General features: G+C 39.2%; 1 protein-coding gene across 2 annotated transcripts in view; it reads right to left on the bottom strand.

Annotated features, from left to right (window-relative positions):
• Positions 1-15365, bottom strand: part of CPED1 (cadherin-like and PC-esterase domain containing 1) — a 248922-nt gene that overhangs the window by 91422 nt on the left and 142135 nt on the right. The window lies entirely within an intron of this gene.

Here is a 15365-nt window from a genome sequence, read left to right as displayed (position 1 = left end):
GGATTTCAGAAATTCCTGGGATAGAAATAATAGGAATGGTTCCACATTTTCCCTATTGTAAATAGAACAGCAATAAACACAGGGGTGCAGGTATCCTTTTGAATTAATGTTTTGGGGTACACCGTGGAATATTACTCAGCAATCAAAAAGACAAACTCATGCTTTTTGCAGCAACATGGACAGAGCCGGACGGGATCATGCTTAGTGAAAGAAAAAGAAAAATACCAGATGGTTTCACTCATAACAGGAGCATTAGGGATAAGGAAACAAACAAACAAAAAAAGCAATTGTAATAAAGTCAAAATGAAAATCAACAAACAAATATAAACCAGAAAAATTCTACAGGGGTGGAGAGGGGAATAGGTTCATAACTAGGATGGGAAGAGTGAGGGGACTATGGTGATGGCACATGGGTGAATTGGTGAAATTACAGGTGGATTACAACTGAGATGAAAAAATGTACAAAATGAAGAAAGATGTAAAAAAAAGTAAATACATATATTTTAAAAATTATAAAAAAGAAATAATAGGAATGATTTCTATTTCACTTCAGGTTGCCCTAGTCTTTTTCAAAATGGGAGACTATCTGCTGAGAATGTGGGCAATGGGTTACATCAGTGTGGCTCTTGCCTCTGTCTCTATAAATCCACAGAGCAGTGATTTCTTTCTAAATCACATGTGTTTGACAAGACAAACTTGCTGTGTTAGAGATAAACTGGATATGTCCGTTCAGGAGTCATTGCACCGTTCAGATTCCTGGGGGCGGCTGTCATGCTCCTCTCCTCTCCTTTTGGATATATCGGTCCTTTTAATCATGGCTAATAAATCAGTCCTTCCATTCATTTAATGGTTTTTCTTTTCCTTTTCTCTGAACTCCAGCCAATTGGTTTATATAGCTTTAATAATGAGCAAATAAAAACTCAGCGTAACATTACTGTTGTGATGCCTTTTTTTGTAATATTCCAAATGTGATATTATGAAAGCTACTGACTTGCTATAAAAAAAATCTAAAAAACAACAAAAACACAACTAATCCAAAGCAAACAAAAGGAAATGGTTTGAAGACAGAGTGCAGTCCCTATGAATGGTGTACCTTCACAAAATATTCATTGACACACCCCACCATTTCACTGTTAGTTGGTGAACTTTGTTATTATCAGTATTTCAAACTGATTATGAAATTCATATTATTTCCATTTTCTTTTTTTTTTAGCATGTGGAGATTTCCTACTGTTACTTTAACCCTAAACCTATGGATAAAACCCTGGGGCATTACAGTAATACTTTAAGAGTTCCACACCTGCCTGCCCTAAATCATCAAGGATCATTCACTATAGAATGTTCCAGATACAAGGTCACTCACCTCAATCAACTTGTTGCTTCTTAGACCCCTGCTGCCACCATTTCTCAGAACCAGATGAACTATTATATGCCTTAGTCTAGACATCTTGCCTGACATAAAGTTTTTTTTTATTCATACAGAACTGGGGTACAAGCCAGAGGAGCAGGGGCTGTGAGAGTCTTCACCAGAGACAGAGTGGGGAGCAGAACTGGCAGATCAACAAAATACACTGCTGAGGGAAGCAGCGGGCAGGCCAGAAGAGGTCTGCTGCACCATGTGGATCAACTCTAGGGCTGGGAATAGAACATGCACTGAAGCACCTGCCCCTAACTTGCAGTGCTGTGTCCCAACCCGTTGCGCCACCAGGGAGGGCCCACAATACTTTTATCAGGAGCTGCTCCTCAATTTCTCTTGGTCTTTGCTAGTTCCTTTTAGTGCCAGCTCAACCTGTCCCCCCACAGTGAAGATAGTCATTTCAGGTTGACCAAGTTTCCAAACAACAACTTTTGCTCAAATTCATTTTAACTTTAATTGGAACTTTAATTTTATCTTTAAATGGGAACTTCCTTGAAATATTCATGTTTGAATCCAAGACATAGAAATGTTGTTTCAGGAGTAATCCACTGCTGGCTTTTCGCTAAGGCAGAATGGAAGCACACTAGGAATACAAGACTCTGGAAGCCAACTGCCAATCCTGGCGTTCCAGGCCCTCGCACCTGTGAAATCTCAGGGAGATACTTAACTGCTCTGTGCCTCAGGTTTCATGATACAGTAGAGATGTTAGTAGAAAAATCTATTTCACAGAGCTATTGTAATGATTAAATAGAGTACTGACATGTAAAATACCATTATTTTGAGTGACTAGTTATAAACACCTCTGCAGTTGTACATTTCATTGAGCTAAATAAAGAAGGATGTCAAGCCCCTTTAAAGCTCGCCCCCCCCCCGTAAAAAATAATCACTGTCTCAATGTTGATGATTTCTAGTTGGAAACTAACATATATATACACATACCAGGAAAAGGATGGTCCTAAGGGAGTATACATATTTTATCCAGAGCTGAATAAATTTTGAAACTATCAGTAGAGCTTTACAAATTTATCAGTAGTGGGGCCCTTCCTGGTGGCCAGTGGGTCAAAGCACCTCTCTAAGAATCAAAAGCTACTTCCGCATGAGTTCGATCCCCACCTGCCCTGGAGGAGATCCACATGGCGTGGCAGACCTCTCCTGACCCGCCCGCTGCTCCCTTCAGCAGTGTACTTAGTCGATCTGCCTGTTCTGTTCCCCATTTTGTCTCTGGTGAATCCTCTCGCTGTCCCTGCACCTCTGGCCTGTACCCCAGTTCTGTATGCACAAATAAAGTAAAATAAAATAAAATAAACAAATTTATCAGTACTTAGTCTAGACTTTTCTTGGCCAGATAGACAGTATCAGCTAGATCTGTCCTAACACTGAGTCATCAGTCCCCTATATTCAATCCAAGTTATTACGGATTAGTTTTTATTTGGAATCTGACTTTGAGCAGATGAAATTTTAATTTGAACATAAAAATAAAAGGTGTTTGGACTAAGCTTCCTGTCTATCTATCTATCTACCATCTATCTACCTATCATTTACCTATCAACATTATCTATTCACCATCTATCCAAATACATTTTCCTTCCTTATATTTTAAATAATCAGGCATACAGAGCAAATTCTGAAAGGATCTATGTCAAGTTTGTTAAAGCCTAATATTAACACCAACATCACTATACCTTTCTATAAGAAGGCAGCCTTCTCTAATCTTAACATTTCACTTGAAATTTATTAACTACATTACAGTGAAAGAAGAGAATAACTCCCGGTATAGTTCCAACTCAAAATAGAGAAAAAGAAATTTAAGGAAAGACATTAAAAGCATTTCAGTCTAGACAGAGTTGATAAAGCTGACATAAAAGAAAATTATTCTTGGCTTTCAATACTTGCCTAGCACTGTGAATTGAGCACTGGATTTGTAAAAGATCAGTAGTTAATTGCACATCTGTAAATATGTCTCCAAACATTCAGTCTTTCAGACTGATTTTTACCCGTCCAGCACCACGCTATCTGTAGCAAGTCTAGTCTCCGCAGTGAGCAGACGGTCAGGGGCTTATACTGGGCCTATAAGTTACAAGCAGCTGTTTGACCTTGACAATTTGTTTCACCTTTCTTGATTGCAAATTCTATTTTGTCACCCACTTGAAATAGCTTTCACGGTAAGAAACTGGTAGGGTGTAAGTAAATTTTAAAAAAAGAAAGGAACTCAGTGTACACTGTAGGGTTCCAAATTCCAAGGTCATGATAATAGTTGAAAAGATAGTATTATCTATTTGACATCTATTCTATAATTAATATGTATTGATTTTATAATAAATGCATTTGAAGCTGGAAATGGTAAACAGAAATCTAGTTCCTAGGCATTACTAGATTTAAAACTAGTAAAAACAGTCTTTAATGAATTGTGGTAGAAATATACAGGATGTGATGATGGGATGAAAAGTTTAGAAAAGGAAATCGTCAGGATGTCTTACATTTTTTCATAACAGTATTTCACTATAGTTTGTAATATTTAAATGTGATCTCTAGAAGAATACAGAATTTTGACCGTTTAGATAAGAAGACTACTTTTGAAATATTCTCACAAACATTTTAAGAATTTCAAATTTAAAAATCATTTTAGATTTTCATAAAATGAGCATTTAAATATCTAGTGGGAAACAAGAGTTCCGCTGACTGTTTTTATCCTCTTGATACATTAAAATTTTCCACACAAGCACTCATGCTATTACAGCTTCTGGAAAAAAAAAATGCCAATAATGAAAGTCTGAATACAGGGAGACATTAAGTCAACTGAGAGCCTTGGAACTGAACTCAGTTCCTGCCATTTAAAGGTAAGACACTGTTGAGGTGAACTGAAAATAACAGACTCCAGTAGGTTCATTCATCCCATAAAAATTCCACAAAATGAACTTTTGTATAGGACCCCATATATGTTAAAGCATCTGCTTCAGACAGTTATCGGGTAAAGCTAATACACATTAAGTTTCCCATTCAGAACTTTATGCTGTGATCCTTTTCAAGCACCACAAGATCTTAAACATGTAACGTTCCCTTTCTAGATTATGATGCTTGTAGATTAAAACAAACCAGCTAAAACAAATGAGGATGAAGGATTAGCTTTGGTTGCATTTCAAAGAACGCCTTTTTCCATTAAGTAGTGGATTCTGTGGATATCCCCATATTCTCAGGGCTCTTCCTCTTTCTTACAGAAGCAGAGGAAGACTTCCTATGCTCTCTGGCCACCCTTTTGGCAGCCTTCTGATTTCATGATCTCTAAGTTAATCCTCCTTTTTTTTCTATTAGCAAGTGTAAGCAGGCTGACTTCAAACAGACTGCAACAGGTCACAAGGTTTAATGGGCACAGAGATAATCATCTAAATTACATTTCTAGCCTGATGGGCTAGACAGACTTACTGAGGAACGTCACCAGCATGTTTGCTGTTTATCAGCAAGGTTGGTGGGTCTCACTGTGGCTGCTTTTGCTTCCTCCCGAGGGGCTGGGTCCTACTGACTGATTAGTAAAGGCAGCTGCATTAACTTCCTTCTCCCACAAAGTGTGTCATGTCTCCAAAGAACATGAAAGTCAAATGTGGCCACAGCTCAAACACCAGACCACTCTTTTCATCTCTGGGGAATTACCTGCCCTGTTCATGTAGATCAAGATCCCGGCTCGACAGTTGTTGCTGATTTTCATGATCTGTTAACACTTTGGAATTTATACATTAAAGAACTTTCTTCTGCACTTATTTCTTGTAACATGTAGGCAAATGCCATAGCCTGTTGTAGATTTTTGTGACCACATGACTCCTAACTTTGAAAGGAAGAAGAAACATGGAATTACTCTGAAGATAAAAGGAGCCAAAATAATTTTATCTCCAAAAATTCACAACAACCCCTCAGAACTGGCAGAGGGAATATATCATCTTTACAATACAAGCTTATGCACTTTGGTTACATGTATCAGTTTATCATCAAATAAAACAGCAGTATCTCCTGACAGAATGTGGTGTTAAAAAATCTATATTAAACTGAAACCTTCAAAAAAGAATGTGTAGAATCATTTAAATTTAATCCACTATTTACTGTATAAATGAGTGTAATATAGTATGTCTCATTTCTTTTAACACCTTTCAGTTATAAAAGGATTTTATATCCATTATCATTTTATTCTTAATAACAACCCAGTAACACCTGAAGCCTTTATAAGATTTTAAATCAATTTTGCCATTTACCACAACATGGATGGAGCTGGAGGGGAGTATACCAAAGTCAATCAGAAGGAGAGAGACAAATACTCGATGACTTCAGTCATTTGTGGAATATAGAGAAACAAAGTAACAGATAAAATTAAACTAAAATAAATCTTAGAATCAGACTGCAGAATTGAGGTTACCAGAGAGAAGAGAGGGAACAAAGAGAAAGCCAAGCAGAGGATTAGGGGTGCCTCTGAGTCTCCCACCACACTATGATTGTGGTGTGGTCACATACGCCTGGAAGGTATAACCCTATACCTCCAGATCATGTACATCATGAGGTGAAGTCAAAAGAAAGGCAGGCATAGAAAGAGATATTATTCATGGAATCAAAGACCAATTATATAAGTTAGGGAAAGTATTTTTACACATCTTTATCTGAGAAGTGGCATCTCGTGTCCCTGAGGTAATAAGCAATGAGACAGTGTGAAAACTCAGGTCTTCTGGGTCTTCCTTGATGGTATAAGGGGTTAAAGTGCAATACTATTGCACTTGAGTGTGATCCACTTGTGCAGCAAACCTCTCCTGTCCCGCCCACTTGATCTGATCTGCCTGATCTGCCCTGCACTCTGTCTCTGGTGAATCCTCTCTCACGCGCCCTCCTCCCTCACCCCTCTGGCTTGTACTCCAGTTCTTGTATGCATAAATAAATAAGTCTTAAAAAAAAAAAAAAGGAAAGGAAAATGTCACAACCAGTCTTTGTGCATGATTGAATAATGATTCACAAAATGTAGTCCACTGGTGGAGTACACTGGTGGTTTAAGAAAAAGTAAAAGGCATTCTCTCAAAGAGACCCTATTGGCAGAACTGGTAGGTAAATTGCGCTTACTTGATTAGCATTTTAAAGTGAAACAATCTGATCTACTGAACTGATTTAACAAGAAGGATGCTGATTTGTCAAAATAGCCACATACATAATAATATTTCTAAAGCCTTGCATGACTCTGAACAGCATGGGATTTATAAAAGCCACAAATACATAAAATTAAATTTTGGTTTAATGTTGAAGAAACCATGTAGAAGTTTAACAAGCAAATGGTATACTAATGACTAAAGTTAAAGCTAGAATCAAGAGAAAGAATGGACTTTTATAAATTCCAATCAGAAAATTTTTGAACTTTTCTTGAACTGTAAAATTTCATCTTCTCCACCATCCACCTACCCACCAAAATAAATAAATAAATAAAAAGAAAAAAATAATTTAAAGTTGTTAGATGCACTGGTGATTAATTGTCTGGAGGACTGGAGGAGAAAGTAGATGCATTGTGAATGCTGGGGAAGTCTTCAGGCATTGGGAATGGAATTAAGGAGAAGGAAATTAGAGTGTGAAGGGTATAAATTTCTAAGAAAAGGGCCTTCTTAATGACGTACGGGCTGGTAAAGTGATTACTAAACATCTCATCCATTTTTCATGAATGAATAGGAGGAGGGGTGGGCACAGATTATTTGAATCTATTCATGCAATAATATGTCATCAAGCCTGAATCTGCTTTGTTTATGAGCACTGACTTTATTTTCATTAGTGGTCAATGCAGAAGCTTATTAAGATTTCAGCTCAATGAAAAGAAGTGTTTTTAGAACTTGCTTTTACCTAGAGACAAACAGAGAAGTGTAAAAAATATTGCAACAGAAACACTCACAATGTTTCTAAATGAAGCTTATAAACATCCGCAATTTGGGGGGACACCTCTTCTTTTTAACCTGCTCTTGGTGAAGTTTGCTCTTTTGTTTTTGAGTCCTTTGAGAAAATACGAGTAAAAACGTTATAATTTTCATTCTCAAAATAGTCATTGAAATATCCCATCCTGACATAAGTACACAAGCAAAACATGAGTACTTTTGACAGTTTTGGAGAGTTTGAGGAAATATTTAGAAAAATGTCTCTGGATTAAGAACAGCTTATAGAAAAGGTTAGAAAATAAATAAAAACACATTTGTCTCCTAAAGAATGTGATGTTCAATGAAGGATGAAAAGTCCAGCCATGAGAATCACCATGAAAATGTATTTATTTTGCACCCTGGAAAGTGATCTCTTTGGTGACATTACCAGAAATTAGTCTTTACACACAAAAGCAGGATTTCTTGAGAGGGAAAGAAACAGTCCTCCCTATCATATAAAGAGATGGAATGAAAAAGATCTGTTTTGGGAAGAGGATGGACTGGAGTTGCATAATCTTCCAAGCAGGTACTTTTTGGGGGAGCACAGCAGGTATAAGCTGAAGGCGGTGAAAGGAGGGCTGTTCCTGGGGACGAGGCCCAGGCCAGCACCTAACGATGGTGCATGTTATTGGGACCTTACCCACCTCACTGAGTCAGAAACCAGGGCTGGTGACCTGTGTTTCCACAGTCTTTTAGTAAATTTAGGCATGATTTAAGAATCATTTTTAAACATTTTAAAAAATATTTATTTATTTATGCATATAGAACTGGGGTATAGGCCAGAGGTGCAGGGGCAATGAGAGGATTCACCAGAGACAGAATGGGGAGCAAAACAGGCTGACTGATGAAGTACACTGCTGAGGGGAGCAGCAGGTGGGTCAGGAGAGGTCTGCCGCGCCATGTGGGTCAGCTCCGGGACCAGGGATCGAACTTGAACTGAAGTGGCTGTGGCCAGCTTGCAATGCTGCGTCTTTACCCATTGCACCACCAGGGAGCACCCAGAATCATTTGTTTAAGGAAAAGCAGGGAGGAAAGGAGAATGAAGGCAGCCATCTGTGGAAGGGGCAGGAAGCTGGTAAAAATGGCCCTCATGTCCCTGCAGAAAGGAACTGTATGTCCCCACAAGGTACACAAGCAATGAGCGACACTTCAACAAACTGAGAGCTGGAGGCTTGTATACTACAAAAGAGGGCAAGTCTGGGGCCAGCTGGGTGGCAATTCGTGGTCTAATCCTCCAATCTGCTTTGGCACCATTTACACCCTGAGCCAAGCAGCCAGCAGTGGGAGGGCCCTGTGGCATCAGGAAAATGGAGTGATTACAGGTTTGTTTTTTTATTGATGTAACATTGCATTATAACACTATATAAATATAAAGAGTTGATGGGAATCAAATGTGTATAATCTCAGGGCCTTAGGCCCCTCGAATCTCCTCGAATCAGGCTTGTGGTGCGCTGAGCTTTTTGCAACTTGGTTTTTACAAACACACAAACAAGGAGAAATAGAAACTCATAATTTTCCATAAGTTGAGATAGGGATATAGTCTAACTTTTATTTATTGATAGATTAGTGGGGCTTTAAATCATTTGTTTTGTCCAACCTGTTATACCCCAATTCATTCTTTCATGTTGCTGCCCAGCCAACTCTCCTCAGGTTCTTTGAAGGGGAACTTACTCCCTCTCGAGGGAGACTGTTCTCTTCAGAGTCTATAGGTTTGAGAATGCAGTTACGTACACGGACCCTGCATTCCAGTTGGGAGGCCTAGTTAAGTACTAACTTTAGGTACATTTGTCACTTGTTTTCAATGCCCATTGTTCCTACTCCGCTTATGTAGGGGATCCGCTCCAATGAAAGGCAGGTGCTCCTGCTCCATCAGTCTGGTAAATTCGACAAGGTCAGGTGACTCCTCTTCGCCAGCTGAATGTGCAAAATTCTGTGACTTTGATTTTGGAGCAAATGATATGTCAAGAAGGGCAGTTGAAAATCCTGTCACGTACATGACCCGATGCTGAAAGGATTTGTGTTTGCAACACTTTATGGTCATAGGGTCGGTTTCAGGTGTCTTAAATGATTTCATTTAAGTAAAAAGCAAACAAGAAATGCAAATACAGTGAAACTGCTAATTGTGAAAGAGGAACTAAATGCACTTGGAAGCCAAATCATTCTCTGTATAACAGGCTTATAGGAATTTCTTTGGGGTAGAACATGATTAGATCATGCAAATATCCAAACCTCTGATAACAGGCATTTTATTTCATGACTGCACAGGTTTCGTATATGTCATCTGAGGTAAAGACACCTTATTGGCTTATGAGCTGCTAATGGCATAACAGTTAATATCATGAGCATTGAAACCAGACAGATCTGAATATAAGCTCAGCGCTGTTCCTAGTTTGCTGTGATGATAGTGCCCAGCACATATGGCTGTCTTATATGTTAAAATGATCATCTGTGCTAAGAACAGAAAACAGAATGTGGCACAGAGACATATTTGAGGATACACTGCACTACTGCATGAACTCACTTCAATCATGAATAACTGTTTTGATGGAGGAGTCATAACTTATATACTACAGGTATGAAATAATTTAATTTCTCCCAATACTACTACTACCATATTCTTTTGACCAACCTCCTTTCTTGATAGGTTTGATAGGCTTGGTACTCCCTTCCTGTTGTATCAGTACAATGTACCTCTGTATCATTATACTTTAGTCAGTGGCAGTTATAAAAATGTGATTTTCATTATAAAAATTCAGGTCTACTTGCTAAAACACTAATTTCATGTTGAATCGAAACTATCCCCAGGGAAGTTCAGATTTGTGGCTTCTGTAGCTAGTGATAGTCAGAGAGGCATAAGTTTAATTCTAAACTGGTTCTTACAATTCCTGGCTTCTGATGTATATACATGCTCCTTCATTTACTCAGACCAACACTAACCTAGGTGTTGCTGTAAAAGGGATTTGCAAATATATAAATCAGTGACTTTAAATTAGGAGATTAGGGTTCTCCCTGGTGGTTCAAAGGGTTAAAACATCACTGTGAAGCTTTCTGCAGCCACTGAAGCACATCACGAGTTCGATCCCTGCCAGGGAGGTGACCCACATAGCACAGCAGACCTTTCTGCTACTCCCCTCAGCAGTGTGTTTCAGTTCATCTGCCTGTTCTGCTCCCCACTCTGTCTCTGGTGAATCCTCTCCCCCCCCCACTTCTGGTATGTACCCCAGTTCTTGTGTACATACATAAACAAGTCTTTAAAAAATTAAAAAATTAATTAGGGAGATTAAAACTGGGTGTAGAAATCAGAGACAGGGAAGATGGAGAGACAAATCTTGAGAGAGATGCCAGATGCAGGAGACACTCCACTACTGGCTTAGAAGATGGGAAGGAGCCACACACCAAAGATGAGGAAGCCTGTGGGAGCCATTGGCCGACAACTCACAATATCAACCAAAAAAAAAAAAAAAAAAAAAAAACCAGGAAGTTTAGTCCCACAGCACCTAGGAACTGAATTCTGCAATTCTTCTTGAATGAACTTGGAAGTCAATTCTTCTCTAGAACCTCCAGGCAGGAATTCAACCTGCCAACATAATGACTTCAGCTTTGGACTGGGGACCCAGAAACAATGGGTTGCTGAGAACCAAATAGTGAAGTAGTAAATGATGTCACTTTAAGTTGCTAAATTTATTGCACATCTAGGAAAACTAATAGGGAGATGTTGGAGATAGTTGGTAGAATCTGTTCTCTCTTAGTTTTCCTAAACTCCCTCCCCTGGATTTGAGTTAGGAGGAAGAAAAGGAAAAGGAAATCTTCTTTCAGCGGTTATCACTGTTGATCAAACTCACTGTCTGCAGTTAATGTGATGAGTATAGCCACACATGGATCCTGATGATAAAACAGCTATGAGGAGCATCCAGAATACCAGCTGAGTCACACTCAGGTATCTGTCCTGTGCTGGGCCCTTGATAAACTTGCAGAGTACTTGCTTCTGCCTTCTACACCTGCAACTCTCGGGCCTGTGGCCCAGGGCTGAGTTCTAGGGCTGTGTCTTGAGATCCCTCTATCTATACCTACTTCTTAGCCCAGTGAACTTCACCAAAGGTGGTGTCTCAGAGCTCTTCCTCCCTCTGATGGTACAAAGTCATTCTCAGGCCCTATAAAGAAGTAGTGATTCAACAGGCAAAACAAGCATCTCTCCCTCAGAGAGGAGAAATCACGGCCGCCTCTCCAAAGGTCACCTCTACTTCTCTGCCCTCTCGTATCTCTCTTGCTGTTCAGTATGTGAAAGTCTGAGGCTGAGATGGAGCCCTGCTTCTTATCTCAACATTTGTGGAAGCATATCTTATTCATCTGACCTAGATGAGCATAACAAAAGAGAACATAGATTTAAAAACATATAGCGTATATTTAATTTTGTAGTTAGAAGTATCATTTAGTTGTTTAAATGTTAAGTACTTTCTAGACATTGTGCTAAGTGGGGGTAAGCAAAGACCTAGACTATGGCCTGGAGAATGTGTGTATGGTGGGGCGGGGGGCGAGGGTTGAGTGAGAGAGGCTATGAGAGAGTGAGAGAGAGGTAGAGGGACAGAGTAAGCTCCAGGAATAGATTAACTATAGAGTTAATTATGACATTATCCACATTGATTGGCTCTGTTTAAAATAAATTTTAGATGAGGTTGGGAATGTGTCTTCTGAAAAAAAAAAAGAGGGGGTAATTTCATTGAAAAACTACATTTAAATTTAAAATTTTAAGATCGAATATGTGTCTTCCTTCAAGTTCCTTCTGGGCTTAATGAGCCTATAACTTCTGTTTTTTGTCTTTTTGCAAAAACAAAACAAAACAAAACAAAACAAAATACAAACAAGCCCAAACTTTTAAACACGTCAAACGTCCACTTTGATCTCCGGAGAGCGGGATCTGACTGAAGCATCACCCTTAGCCTCCACCCTCGGGTCTCCGAGGGAGTTTTGAAAAATCTGTGTTTTCCAAATCAGAAGGATGATTTGTGTAGATGTCTTTTATGTTATTTTGGATGTGAAATTTAGAATTCATACCATTTTTTATTATGCCCAATAAAAATGAAATCTTTATTCTGTGGGTCTGCAAAAGCAACTTTTGAAGTTGGATGTATCCATCAACATACTTATTAGAGACATTTTCCCTCCACAGTTTTGGAGAGAATCTGAAAACCAATGCCAGTATGGTTTAGATATTCATAATTGTTTACACATGTTTCAGTAACAAAATATATTTGGGGGGTTGGCATTTTACTTTAGGATTTGGGACAGCTGGAAATTATTATCATTATGGGTCAAAGTGTTCTAACTGCATAATGGTGTTAGAAAAGAATATAATATCCTGGAATACTTCCTTCTATCATGGAACACAGATAATTTTATTAAACTGAGTATTTAAATATGGACTGACTGTTGTTTGGTCAATCACACGCGAAAGTATCTAAGGAAATAGGTTCTCAGTAGAAGTATCAAATAGAAAACAATGTGGTTATTATTATTAATATTATACTCAATTAAGCATTGAGTAATACTTTCAAGGACTGCATAGTTAATCTTCCGCATATTGCAGTAACAGGTTCCAATTAAATATTTAAGGAAAGGAAGGTTGTTTCCAATCATGATACAATGTATCAAATACCTTAGAGATGTGCAAAAATTCTTTGCATAATAGCTTGTCCAGGAAAAAAATCAGAAAAGATGATTAATAAGGGATTCTGTGGCTCCCAGAATCTGAAGTGTTTCTTCTAAGGCGTTAGACTATGTTAAAAGGCAAGAGGAAGCCAGGTTCAAAGGAAATTCATCCAGTGTGTGAGCTCTGGTTATGAAAGCGAGGAGAAGCTGCCATCAGCTGCAAAGCAGTTGGCGGGGAGGGCTGTGAGCCAGGCCAGGAGGTTAGTGTGATCACAGATGGACCCCGCTTGGGAAAGAGGATGCCAGAGTCTTGGGCAGTGCAAGCTATTCTGGGGGCTTTACATGAATCACTACTTTTTCATTCTGTGCCAGTATTGATGCAGGGGAATGCATCTGTTGATTGGCCTCTAAAGACTTGCAGATCACCACAGTCAGTCTCACCCTTGGCGACATGGCTCAAGGAGGATTTTTAAATATCATGATGTGCAACTACCTTCTTGTCATCAAAAAATCAATTTGATAGTGTTTGTATTTAATTATAACAAAATGAGGCCACTGAGTTTTAACAAAGAGCAGCGTACATAGTCTAAAGAAGAATTAGGGACCTCTTCTTATCAGGAAGAATATTCAGAAATGTGCAATCAGTCCCTCTTGCTGTAAACTTAACAAGACTCATTCTGCAAATACGGACTTTCTTAAAACACAGAACTGGCTCAAGAAACTCACGAAGCATGCCCACATCTGGATTCCAACCTGCCTTCTAGATGAGCCACAGTCACAAACTGCCAGGAGCCTCCACTGCCAACCAGTAAGGTCCTCACCTCACTCTGCCACTGACTGGCAATGAACCCGGTATGTTATTAAGGAAAGACTTCAGCGAGGTATTGAGATTTACTTATGTGCAGGGGAGGGTTGGCCATCCAAGACTCTCCCAACTCTGAAGTCTAAGGTGACAATGGAACACACGTTCACAAAAAGCTTAAAAATGACACAACTGTAGCTTACAAGCTGTTGGTCAATTCTACAACTGGAGACACCCCAAGCTATTCCCATCCTCTGTCATGGGCATCTTTCCCATAAACAACTCTGGTTCCTGGAGTTCTTCCTCCCCACATAACTGTCACAGGAATTCCTGGCATACTTGTTCCCTTCCTCAGAACCTCCTATTTATACTAATGGTATCATATATTTAAGGATTTTTTTTTTGGGTGGGGATCAATCTCAGGCAGATTTTTGATAGTTCCAGATAACCTAGTCTTATTTGCAAATGTCCTTCTATAGACAATTTGACCACAAGTTCCAAACAATAACCTATAAATGAACTTTTGGGGCTAAGGCCCTCAGGAAAATATGTATATTATTTTCAGCAATGTAGTTTTGGAGTAGAATGGAGTGGTTAAGAGCACAGGGTGTAAATAACAGAGGTTTGGATGCAGAAATATGCTCTGTTACTTATTACCTCTTTGATCTTCATGAGATCCCTGTGCCTTCATTTCTCCCATTAATTAAATGGGAACTATCAGACTAGCTAACTTGTGTTTTGAGAGTTGAGTTAAAAATGTATAACAGGGGCCTCCCTGGTGGCTCAAGTGTTAAAGCACAGTGGTATGAAGTTACCCACAACCACTGCAGCATGAGTTCGATCCCCGCCCCCGAGGGGACACACATGGTGCAGCAGACCTCTCCTGTCTCGCCTGCTTCTCCCCTCAGCAGTGTATTTCAGTGGACCCGCCTGTTCTGCTCCCCCCTCTGTCTCATGTGAATCCACTGGTGAAAATATGTATATTATTTTCAGTAATCGAGTTTTGGAGTAGAATGGAGTGGTTAAGAGCATAGGGTGTAAATAACAAGTATGGATGCAGAAATGTGCTTTGTCACTTATTACTCTATTACTTATAACCCCCCACAACATCTATTTTTATCTAACAGATAAGAAACTGGCCTGCGATGGAAATGCTTCACTTAGGAAAACGTCTGTCTCCCTGTTACTTCTTAAACTTTCGAAATCTGGGTCTCTTTACTTTATCAGGAACTTAATTATAAAATCACCTATCTGGTCAAGAATCTCACATGCAATATCTCCAAATCGTGAGGTGTGCAAAGGGCATCCTGAAGCATGTGGGTATGGGGTAAGGGTGGAGGAGGTAAAATTCCAGAAAAGTCAGTAGAGCCTGTACCACGGGCTGAAGAATGAGGTCCAGAAGAGCTGGAGGGCCACCGAACAGATGCCTGATCTGCTTTAAAGAGTGAGATCATGCTCAAAGTTTTAAACTCATTAGTCCTGCCTAAAAAAAGGTTGTGAGTGAAAGAAGAAAAAAAAAAGACAAATTAGCAGGATTTTCAAAAGACGTTAAATATGTCAGGCAGTAAAGTGTCCTAATTTT

This window comes from Condylura cristata, unplaced genomic scaffold, assembly GCF_000260355.1.
Source record: "Condylura cristata isolate star-nosed mole 26May11 unplaced genomic scaffold, ConCri1.0 scaffold00005, whole genome shotgun sequence".
NCBI lineage: Eukaryota > Metazoa > Chordata > Mammalia > Eulipotyphla > Talpidae > Condylura > Condylura cristata.
The sequence above is the reverse complement of the archived record's forward strand: the minus strand, read 5'-3'. Positions and strand labels throughout refer to the sequence as shown.